This window comes from Gracilinanus agilis, chromosome 2 (assembly GCF_016433145.1).
Source record: "Gracilinanus agilis isolate LMUSP501 chromosome 2, AgileGrace, whole genome shotgun sequence".
Taxonomy (NCBI): domain Eukaryota; kingdom Metazoa; phylum Chordata; class Mammalia; order Didelphimorphia; family Didelphidae; genus Gracilinanus; species Gracilinanus agilis.
The window spans coordinates 375,445,316-375,457,417 of record NC_058131.1 but is presented as its reverse complement, the minus strand read 5'-3'; positions in this window follow the sequence as shown (position 1 = coordinate 375,457,417).

Below are 12,102 nucleotides of genomic sequence, written 5' to 3'. Positions count from 1 at the left end.
GGTCATGAAGTTAGAGAGTAGGAAACTAGTATTTGAATTCAGTTTTTACGACTCTAGATCCAACCATTTTCCTACTGTATTACAGTGAAAATCTGTCAGGGATACCTGCACAGGATGAGAGGTTAGAATAAGATTGAAGAACTTATATGCCATTTCTAGTGGGGGTAGGAATATACATACATGTATACATATACCATATGTATACAAAGAGAATCATAAACATATAAATGTCTTATAGATGTACGCATATACACATATATTTATATATGTGTGAATAAATAATTATTAAGCACCTATTATGTACCAATGATTGTGCTAAGCCCTGGGGATACAAAAGGAGGCCAAAGACAATCCCTGCCGTCAAAGAGTTTACGATCTAATGTAATAGAAAACATGCCAACAAATATATACAAAGTAAACCATAAAAAGTAGAAATAAATAATTAGAAGAAAGCTCTGGAATGAAAAAGGGTTAGGGAAGTCTTCCTAAAGGAGGTGGAATTTTAGATTTAGAGAGGAGGGAGAGCATTCCATGGTTGGGGTCAGCCAGAGGAAAATGCCTAGAGCTAAGAGATAGAGTATCTGGTTCATGGAACAGCCAAGAGGTCAGTGTCACTGTATCTAAGAGTATGTGTTGGGAAGTAAGGCTTAAGAAGACTAGAAAGATAGGAGCAGGCAAGGAAATAGAGGGCTTTGTAAGTCAATCAGAGCATTTTGTATTTGTTGCCTCTGGAAATAGCAGTCACTTGGAGTTTATTGAGTAGGGACAGTGACATAATCAGACCTATGTTTTAGGAAAATAACTTTAGAAGCTGAATGGAGAATGGATTAGAGGGAAGGCAGCTTGGCCCATCAGCAGGCTACTGCAGTAATCAAGACATGAAATGATGATGGCTTGAACTATAGTGGTGGCAGTTTTAGAAGAAAGATGGAGGGGCAGCTAGGTGGCTCAGGGCCTAGAGAGCCAGGCCCAGAGACGGGAGTTCCTTGGTTCAAATCTGGCTTCAGATACTTCCTAGCTTTGTGCCCCTAGGCAAGTCACTTAACCCCTATTGCCCAGCCCCGTACCACTCTTCCAAGGCAGAAGGTAAGAGTTTAAAAAAAAAAAGAAGAAGAAGAAAGACGGGGTATATTTGAAAGTTGTTGAAAGGGGAAGATTGTCAGGCCTTAGTAATAACTTGGATATGGGGGATGAGAGACAGTGAGGGATCCAGGGTGACTTCAAGGTTCTGAGCCTAAGGAATGAGGCATCTACATTGCCCTCAACAGTAGTAGGGAAGGTAGGAAGTGGGAAGAGTTTGGGGGTAAGAAATGACTTTGATTTTGGACATATTGAGTTTAAGATGTCTGTTGGACATCTAAATTGAGATATGTGAAATGCAGCTGGAGATGAAAGTTTGAGACAGAAAAGGAAAATTTGCGAATCATTAGTCTAGAGAATAACTAAACCTATGAAAGCCAGTGATATTACCAAGTGAAATAGTATAGAGGAAGAAAATAAGAGGGCATCAGATTGAACTCTGATTGACACTTATAATTGGAGTGTGTCAACTGGAGGAAGAACCAGCAAAGAAAATGGTGATGGAAAAATCATATGGGTAGGAGGAAAACAAAAGAAAGTGGTGTCCTAAAAAGCTAGGGAGAAGAGAGCACTAAAGAAGAGAGAATTACCAATAGTGTCAAAGGCTACATGTATGTGTGTGTATTTACTTACTTTATCACATTACTATGCTAAATTTGTAGATGAAGCTTCATATACATATGTATATATATACATACATAAATACGTTTATATAGATAACATTTTTCTTATTTCATTTAAAAAGAGTTTTTCACATTCTTTTTTTAAAATTTTTAGTTCAAAGTTCTTTTTTTTCCCCTCTCTCCTCTCTTCCCTCCCTGAGACAGTAAATAATTTAATATAGGTAATACATGTACAGTCATGCAAAACATTTCCTTACTAGTCATGTTGTGAAAGAAAACAAAGATAAAGAAGAAAGAAAAATAAAATTATAAAAGGATACTGTTATCTGCATTCAGACACTATCAGTTCTTTCTCTGGAGGTGAATAGCATTTTCATTATAAGTCCTTTGGAATTGTCTTAAATCATTGCTTAAAATAAGTCATTTACAGTTGATCATCATACAACATTGCTGTTACTATATACAATGTTCTCCTAGTACTGCTCATCTCACTTTACATCAGTCCATGCAAATTCTTCCAGGTTTTTCTGAAAGCATCCTTTTCATCATTTTTATAACACAATAATATTCCCTCACAATCTTATACCACAACTTGTTAAGCCATCCTATGATTGATGAATATCAATTCTCAATTCATTGCTACTACAAAAAGAAATATAATTGTGTATATTTTTGTACATATAGGTCCTTTTTTTTCTTGGATCTTTTTGTGGTATTGCTGACTCAAAGGGTATGCATAGTTTTATAGCTTTTTTGGAAAAGTTCCAAATTGCTCTCTAAAGTGGTTGGACCAATTCATAACTTCAGCAATAGTGTATTAGTGTTCCAGTTTTTGCACATTCTTTCCAACATTTGTCAATTTTTTTCTGTCATATCAGCCAGTCTGATAGGTGTGAAGTAGTGCGTCAAAGTTGTTTTAATTTGCATTTATTTTTCTGCCCAACAGTGATTTAGAACATTTTTATGTAACTATAGAGAGCTTTGTTTTCTTTTTCTGAAAACTGCCTGTTCATATTCTTTGACCATTTATCAATCGGGAAGTGACATATTCTTATAAATATGACATAGTTTTCTATATTTTTGAGTAAAAGGACCTTATCAAGTAATTTTGCTGTTAAAGTTTTTTCCCCTAGTTTTCTGCTTTCATTCTAATCTTGTCTAATTGGTTTTGTTTGTGCAAGACCTTTTTTAATTTAATGTAATCAAAATGATCTCTTTTGCCTCCTGTGATCCTCTCTCTCTCTCTTGTTTGATGACCAGGATTCTCACTTCCCTACAGGTGCAGGCTCTAATGTGCAAGTTTTCCTTTACACAATGGGACTGTTACCCAAGCCTGTGACTTAGACCACTATCTGGGCAATGCAACAGTGTTCTACCCTTAGTACAGCAAAGGGTCCCCTGTAATCTCCTCTTGACCAGTTGTCTAGCCCCCTTACCGTATATGAACTGAGAGCTCCGAAGCTACTGTTGCTGATGCACAGGCCCGCCAAGGCCTTCTGTTGGCCTACAGACTATTCTTCACCTTCACCTTTGTGAGACAGATATTTCCTGACAATCTTTTAAGTTGTTTTCAGAAGGAAAAATGTTTCACTGCATCTGGTTCTCTTGCTTCTGAAATCATTTTGAGTTTGAAGGGGATTTGGGAGAACTTAAGCAAGCTCCTGACTTTACTATGCCATCTTAACTCAACCCTTTGTCTCTTCATTAAAAAAATCACTTCTTGCTATGCTCAAATAAATCTATGATCTTATAGATGTGGGAGCTCCTTCCAGCAGTGAATAACGGAAAATGTCTCTACCTTTCCTTTTGTTTGATTCCAAAACTGCTCTGCTAACAATTTGCCACAAAGAGACTCTTGTTTCTCCTGATGTCACCAGAAGACCTTGGCATGTAACTAGCCCATCTTCTTTTCCTGTCATACGGTTATTGACATCCTTTATTCTTCTTCCGTGAGACTTCTCATCGGTTATATGTCTCAGTAATTTATCTAATAATAACAGCTAATATTTACACAATACTTTAAGTTTTAGAAATATTTTCTCATTTTATTTTCACAACAAGCTTGATAGAGAATTGCTATCATGACCCTCCTCATAAGACGAGGAAATGAAGGCATACAGATATTAATTAACTTGGCCAAAAACACAGAGCTAATAAGTATTTGAGGCTAGATTTGAACTTAAATCTTCCTGATTCCAGGTTCAGTGATCTATTTCTGATCTACCAATAAGAATGACAATAATAATTGATATCTATGATTTCATTTGATCCCTGTGAGTACCCTGTGAGGTTCTATGCCTACCCAAAGTATATAAACAACTTGTGAGGTAGGTAGTTCAAGTGTTACAACATTATCTCCAACTTACAAATAATGAAACTGAGGCCTCAAACTCAGGCTTTGACACTTTCTAGTTTTATCTTTATTTTATTCCAATAGCTAATTTACACATACATTGTCCAAAATTACATGATTCATGTTATCTCCCTCCTCTCTTCTCTCTATCCTCCCAGAGTTGACCAAACTCAGGAATCTTAACTTCAAGTGCAATGATATATCCACTATGGCACAGATTTATTCTCTATGGAAATTTCTAGTGGAGTGAACAGGTCCCTGGGGAAATAGACTATAATTCCAGAGCCTCCTATATCCCATCAATATCATCTGACAGCATCAAAATTCTGGACTCTCAATGCACATCAATCCTGAGCCATCACTGCGCTATTCTCATTCTTGTTGTGTGGTGGTTTTGTCAAGGCCATATTTTCTCTCTGAAATGTGACTGCAGTCCTTCCAGAGATTCACCATGCCTCAAACAAGTGCATAAAGCTCTTGTTAGTGACAGAACAGGTAACATCACTTCCTAGAAATACTTCTTCCCCTTCTACAACACAGTGAGCATAAAGCAGCATCCTTTGACAGCAACCAAATATGTCTGTTCTTTATTCTGTCCCACAGTTAAGAGACAGAATTCAAACCTCAGCTTATAATGACAAGGTATCTAAAAGGGTGGATCAATTTTGACGTGCTAATGTTTGTTTACTGAGCTGTCAGGATTAGCATTAGTCCACTGTGACTTGAAAAGTGCACCGGAGGAAGCTGGTCTAACTCTGCAGGCAGTGAGCCTGAGGGACAGAAAGGAGAAAGGACAGTGCTTGGAATATGGAGCTCTGCAGAAAAAAAAAAAAAAACGCTTCTGCATCTGCTCTATGGAATCTGGAGACCATGCTCTCTGTTTTCACACCATGAAAAGGCAATGAAAAAGAAAAGGAGGAGGAAGGCGAGCAATGTTTGGAAAGGCTCTCAGCAATTCATGATGTTCCACAGAAGCTCAAGGCAAGAGAAAACAATCTTTGTAGTAGGAAGTTATTTAGTTTGCCTCTATTCCCTTTATGTGAAAAATGAGGAAGGTGACCCTTAGGATACAGGGAAGTAAAAACATCAATTGATATTGTTATTTATTGAAGTTTATTCATTTTAGTCCATAGCTCAAAATCCTTCAGAGGCAAAGAGGAACAGATGAGATCAAGAGAATACCCTGGATGAAGAGACAAAAATGGTTTTCTGCAGAGTCTCCAGTAAAGGAAGAAGAAATTAAGGATGACGTCAAGAGGATTTGAGGTGTAGAAGATGGGAGTAGAGGGAATTAATAGAAAATGGTTCTTATTTTCTTGGTAAAATGTGAATGGGCAGAATGAATGAGAGAAGAATGGTACATCTGGTTTAAAGAAAGAAAAAAAAAAACCCAAAGTTTAGTACAGAACTGTATGGAATGAAATAGAATCAATTAGGGAAGAGTAAAATTATTGGTTTATAGCCGTATAAGCCCAGCTTAGATTGGATTAAATCAGCTATTCGTATTTATCCTTCTGCAGTAATAAAGACAATAGGTTATAATGGATATTGGATGGGATTTGGGGTCAAAAGACAAATTTGAATCCCACTTCCAATAATTTCTACCTATGTGATCTTAGAAAAGTCATTTGATCTCTTTGAACTTCAAATTTCTCATCTGTGAAATGAAGGAGTTGAACTAGATGATTATGGAAATAATTTTAGCCCCAAATTCTTTCTTTATTTTATGCCAGTTTAAGGCTAAAACATGTCAATTATATCCATATTTTGCTTTTATCTATTTCCCATATATTAGTGAATACCTTGGTCTAATTGGAGCTTTTGTATTTGCACATATTTTCCCATTGTGATCTTGGCTTTTATTCTAACAGTCAATGATTTGACTGGAAATAGATAGGTGAGGGAGTTAGGTGGCTCAGAGCCTAGAGAGCCAGGCCTGGAAACTGGAGGTCCTAGGTTCAAATCTTAACTCAGACACTTCCTAGCTGTGTGATCCTGGGCAAGTCACTTAATCCCAACTGACTAGCTCTTACCCTTCTTCTTTCTGTCCTGGAATCAATATTTAACGTTGATTCTAATACAGAAGGTAAGGGTTTAAAAAATTACTACTCATATCAGCAAATAGATGTTTGTTGTCTTTTGATATAGTCAACTTCAGATTTTGTAGTTGTGTTATCTGTTTGACAATGTCATAACGATAGGTCATTAAGTCAATAAAATTTATTAAGCATCTTTTACATTCCAGATACTGTGTCAAGCACTGACTCTTTTTTATTTTTTAATCATTGTAGGGGGCAAATGGGTAGCTCAGTGGATTGAGAACCAGGCCTAGAGACGGGAGGTCCTAGGTTCAAATCTGGCCTCAGACACTTCCCAGCTGTGTGACTCTGGGCAAGTCACATAACCCCTATTGCCTAGCCTTTACCACTCTTCTGCCTTGGAACCAAGACTTAGTTTGATTCTAAGATGGAAGGTAAAAGTTTAAAAAAAAAATCATTGTATATAGGTTTCTGAGTCAACTACTAACCTCTTTTTCTTATTCACAAATCACATTTTCCATCCTATTGTAGTGTATATACTTCCTTGAGAGAAAGAAAGGTATAGTAGATAAAGAACTGGCCTTGAGGCTAAAAAGACCCAAGTTCAAGTTCTGACACAGATATGTTGCCTGCTTCCCTGGGAAAATCACTTAATCTCTCATTGTTACAGATGTCAAACTCAAATAGAAATGGATACCTGAGGGCCACATGTTGACTTAGAAAACCAAAAATTGATGTTATCTGTGTAATCTTATATTTTTATTTATTTTGCTAAATATTTCCCAATTACATTTTAATCTGCTTTCATACTCTGGAGTTTTTCTGACTTTTGTGGCCTGCTCTCCAGTGAGTTTAACAACTTCTCCCTACACAACACTGTTTTCTCTCCCACACACATTATATATATAAATATATGTGTGTATAAGTATTTATAAATATACACACACATATTTATTAATTCATCAACTTATTTATTTGCGTCTTTGTAGACAATTCTGTAAGATTTAATTTTTTGTAGAGAAGATATAAACTTGCACTAATAGAAGCAGTTGCCTCATCTGGGGATTCCTCCTACAATTCTTTTCCTATCCTAGCTCCATTTTCTATTGACTGTCTGTAGAGCTCATCAGCTGCTTCATAGAATTTCTGTACCTCCTGATCTATTACAACAGATGTTGCATAAGTTTCAGTGCATACCTATTATTTTTTCATTTAATTTTAGACTCTGATGAGTAGAAACCAGAACAGCTGGATTAGTAAGATTGTAGTTGTACAAGATTGAGCAGAATGGCTACACATTAGTTGGATTTTAGTTTGTTTATATCATTGTCTTGACACTGAAAGTCCTGCTTCTAGATTGTGAGTTAAATATGGATTCCAAAAATGATACCTCCCTATAGTTTCAGTGTGCTAAAACAAATATTTAAGGATGGCTTAATTCTTTAGGATTTCACCGGCTGTAAGACCATCTCTCTCTAGGGAACAAAAATTCCTTATCTGCTTCACAATAGCATGCAATATGTATCATGGGATATTTGGAAACAAATTATATTTGCTTTTTTAATATACACATCCACTGTGGCAGCAAAGGCAGCTTAATTTGCATCTTTGGATGAAACTTTAATTTTTTTTCTGTGGCAAAGAAACAGCTGCTGCCTTGTCCATTGAATGGAAGAAAATATTTCATTTCTATATTCAGAGAACATCTTGAACAATAAATCTTTCTGGGTCTTAATTTTCAACTTGGAATCATCATCATCATCATCATTATCATCATTATCACTATCATAATCATTGCCACCATCATAATGCAGTACTAAGAAGATTCATTAATATTATTGCATGTCATTATTAGTCTTATTATTATCTCCATGGGAAAAAGTTTAAGTATCTCTATTAGTTCAACTGTGCTTTCATTAATGTGATGTTGGCATTGTCACAGTAAATTCTGATTCTGAAGCCTAAGTGATTGGATTCTAGTCAGTGTATCTATTCATTTAGGTCTCCTTATTAGGATATAGATCCAGAGGTGTAATTTATCTAAGAGCTCTTAATTCAATATCCCAATTTTACAGATGAGGAAACTGAGGACCAGAGGGTTTTAAGTGAATTGTCCAAGGTTATACATATGTTGAATTTTAGAGGAAGAATTTGAACCCAGATGTTCCAATTTAGGTGACATAATTCTTTTTATTATATCAAAGATACCTTCATTTTTTTTCCCCTTAGGGACTTAAGGCAATGCTTCATTAGGTATTTCTTCATATTGGGAAGCTAAATGACCCTGTGAAATTCACTTAAGCTGAGGGGGCATTTATTTAGGGTCTACTATGCCAAGAACTGTGTTAAGCACTTTATATTCTCTCATTTGATCTTCACAACAATCCTCTCAAGGTTAGGTGCTAACATTAACTCTATATTAAAGTTGAGGATACCAAGGCAGACAGTGGTTAAGTATCTTGTCCAGATTCCCAAAGCTAGCAAGTATTTGTGGCAAGGTTTGAACTCAGATCTTTTAAGTCTACTGTGTCATCTACTTGTCTTTTTAGTAACCAAGGTGATTCTGCAATACAGGTCTCAGTGTCATTGTAAATCTGTATTTGTAGATGGAGTTCTCTCACTGAATGGTACATAGACCTTTGAAATCACAGGTCCAAACCCCCCCTTACTTAAAAAAAAGTAGTGGAATATTAAATGATGGGGTATTACAAACTTATTTCACATTGTAACTACAAAGATCAGTACTACATAGCTTTTGACTCTATATTCTAGCTGGCTAATGCCACTGTAGATGCTATCACTCTAAGGACACGATTACTTCTAAAGTCTAATGATTCCTTTTACAAAACCAACTCTGGATTGTTAGCTATTCTGACCCTCAGAAACTCACTTTCATTTGTTTTTCTTTGATCTTTTCCATTCATTTACAAATGTTGTTGCAACTATTCTTTGAGGTATAACTCTTCTAATATCCTTTGCCCAAAAGCAATGAAATTTTGACCTGACTCATTGCTGCTGAATAGATAATTAAAATATGAAACAAGTGTCTCACAGCTCCATATAGTTGAACTCATGGTAATTGGGTCAAATTTGGGTGAATATTTTGAATACCAAGATGTTAATTTTATCAAACTTATTTTACCTTTTCTAAAAATCAAACTCTTTTTTTGGACACTCTCCTTGCATGATATGCATACGCTATAATTCTTTATATCTCCTTGCAGTATTTTTCTATTCTTTTTGTACAAGAATTTTATTCCAACTTTGATCTGATCTATATTTATTTTATAATGTACCTTCTAGTCTGTTTCTCTCTAAACATACATACATAAGTACATATTTTTTTCTTTCTTTATGTTCCCTAAACGTGGTAACTTTGCTTAGACAAAGGAGCAAGGTGGAATAGAAAGAGATAGTTGGATATCTAATCGGAAAGACAGGTCTTAATTGAGCTTCAGACATTCACTAGTTGTGTGACACTGGAAGAATTGCTAAAACGCTCAGTCTCAGTTTTGTCATCTGGAAAACAGGGATAATAGTCACAGTTACCTTACAGGGTTGTTATGAGGATCAAATGAGATAAAAGGCAAATCACTTTGCAAACATTAAAACTCAACATAAGTGCTGTTATTTATATAAACTTTGCATCTCTTTCAGTATTTTGCACCATGCGCAATATACTTATTAAATGTTTGCCAAATGATGAAAAGTGTTTTTTTTTCCTGCTCAAAATAGAAACAAACTCCTTTCTGTTCCTTTGGGGGCTTTATTTTACAAACCTATTGTCCTTTTGTTAAACTTCATTCATATCATTTTTTCACTGACTCTAGCTCTTTTTATAGAAATGCTCATCTTTGTGTTTCTATCCTAGCATTTCCCAAATATCTTCTATCCTCTATCTTATGGTGATACTGTGTCCAAGATCACATTATATTGCAGTGAATTGGAGCAACACTAACAGATACAATAACATATTGAGTTTTTTTAGTCTATATCACTTAATTATGTTTTGCATATTGTCTGTGTTTGAACATTTTGTGGCTTCATCTCTTTCTGCTATATGCCTTATGTGCAGTTATGATGTAGAATATGTGAGTTCTATTTTCTTTGATATTTTCACTCTTTTTGCATTAAAGCAAATGGAATAAAAGGAAAGAGGAACATAAAGAACTAGAGATATTGACCATGGTGACTCTATGTATATAAGATGCAGCTATAGGATGAGTTAAAATATAAAGAAAAAGCTTATATGGAGGAGCAAAATAAGAATAAGAATAAAATGCAATTCTGATGAAAACACAAAAAGAAATAAAGCAGAACACTAATGCTATTCTTTCTTTTGTGACTGTACAAAGGCTTCCACATGCAGACATAGCCCCTGATTATAATTAGTTGAAGACTTTATTCCATCTTTTAAATGCAAATTAATGGTTTCTATAACAAAAAAAAGTCCTTGACACCTCTTGAAGAAGGATTCAAGTAAAATGAATAATCAGTCAAGATGAGCAGCTAAAAGTTATCAAGAAAATAGAGAACCTGCTCTCCAATAAAGCGGGCTAGCACTATTGAAAGATAACACTAATTTCAAAAGAGCTATTTCATTATAAGGAGGTAAAATAATAATATCTAATCATTGTCAAGTGAAATGGGATGCCTAGGTGAGCATGGCCAGAATTTTGGTTCCAAGGTGTTCTCTGCACATGACTTCATTATCACATAAGGCTCCATATTGACTGGTAAGTAGCAAAGGAAAAAAAAATATTCCTAAAATAATGCAACACCAGAATTAGTGCCTTCATCATTCCTCCTGAATACTAGCATGTGCTTAAAAAAAGACAAAAAAAACTTTGATTTAATTGCTTTTCTAGCAGATAATTATCTTCCCAGACCTGTCTAACTTATGCTTGATGCTAATTTGATTGAAGTATTTGCAAGGCTCCCAGAACCACCACCCCCAATTGAATTTTTCTCTTTTCATTGTGCATCTGTGCCAGATGAAATTTCTATGATTTTCCTTTGTTTGCTTTCTCCTCCTATATGTGAAAGTCTTTGCTCACAGATGTTTCAAGTGAGAAAACAGAAACTTCAAAAGTTTTAGAATTTGCCTTATGGTAGGCCAAGCAGTCATATTTTTGTGGGTATGACTATACTTATTCCAAATGGGTCAAAAACAGATGGGCAAACCCAAAGTCCCCACTGTTTTAAAGGTAACTGATATTTTCCAAATCAGAAAAGATATTTGATACTGTCAGGTTGCTACTCCAATGGAAAATTAAAAACGGGACTGAAGACACACCCATATGACCCTCAGCGTTTATCACACCAAAAATCTCTCTTCTGACATATTAATTTCAGACCCCCACAACCCCAATCTAGTACTACATACAACTGTTTAGTTAGTCGACCGGATGTAGTGAAAGTAGGATAGATTTGGAGTCAAAGAATCTATATTTTCACCTTTGCTCTACCACTTACTCCCTGTGTGACCTTGGGTGAGTCACTTAAATGTTTTGTCCTATGATTTCTTATCTGTAAAATGAGGGAATTTGACTAGCTGGCCTTGAAGGTCCCTTTTATCTCTAATTCTGTGATCATTCACCCACCCTAACATTCAACAGTTTAAAAATATCTATCTAATACATAATATCAGTTAGCAGTTATATAGTTATGACCCCTGTTACAAAGCCCATTGGTATTGTAAAGGTGGGGCACCAGGGATGTTATTATTATTATTAAAATGAAACTAAATGGTTTGTGGGTCCACACTGGGTTGAAGGAGAGACAGGACCAACCAGGATAAGGAGACCATGGTTTACTGCCAAGCTTTTAACTGACACAGGAATGGCCATTGGCCCAACAGCCACCAGCAGGCAAAAGGTAAAGTATATAACAGTTTAATTGAGGGTAACTAAATAAAGGATGGGATAAGGGATTCTACAATTAAACCCTAGGGGCAAACCACAAGGGGCAGGAAAGGACTTAACTATACTATCCTATTGACCTAAGC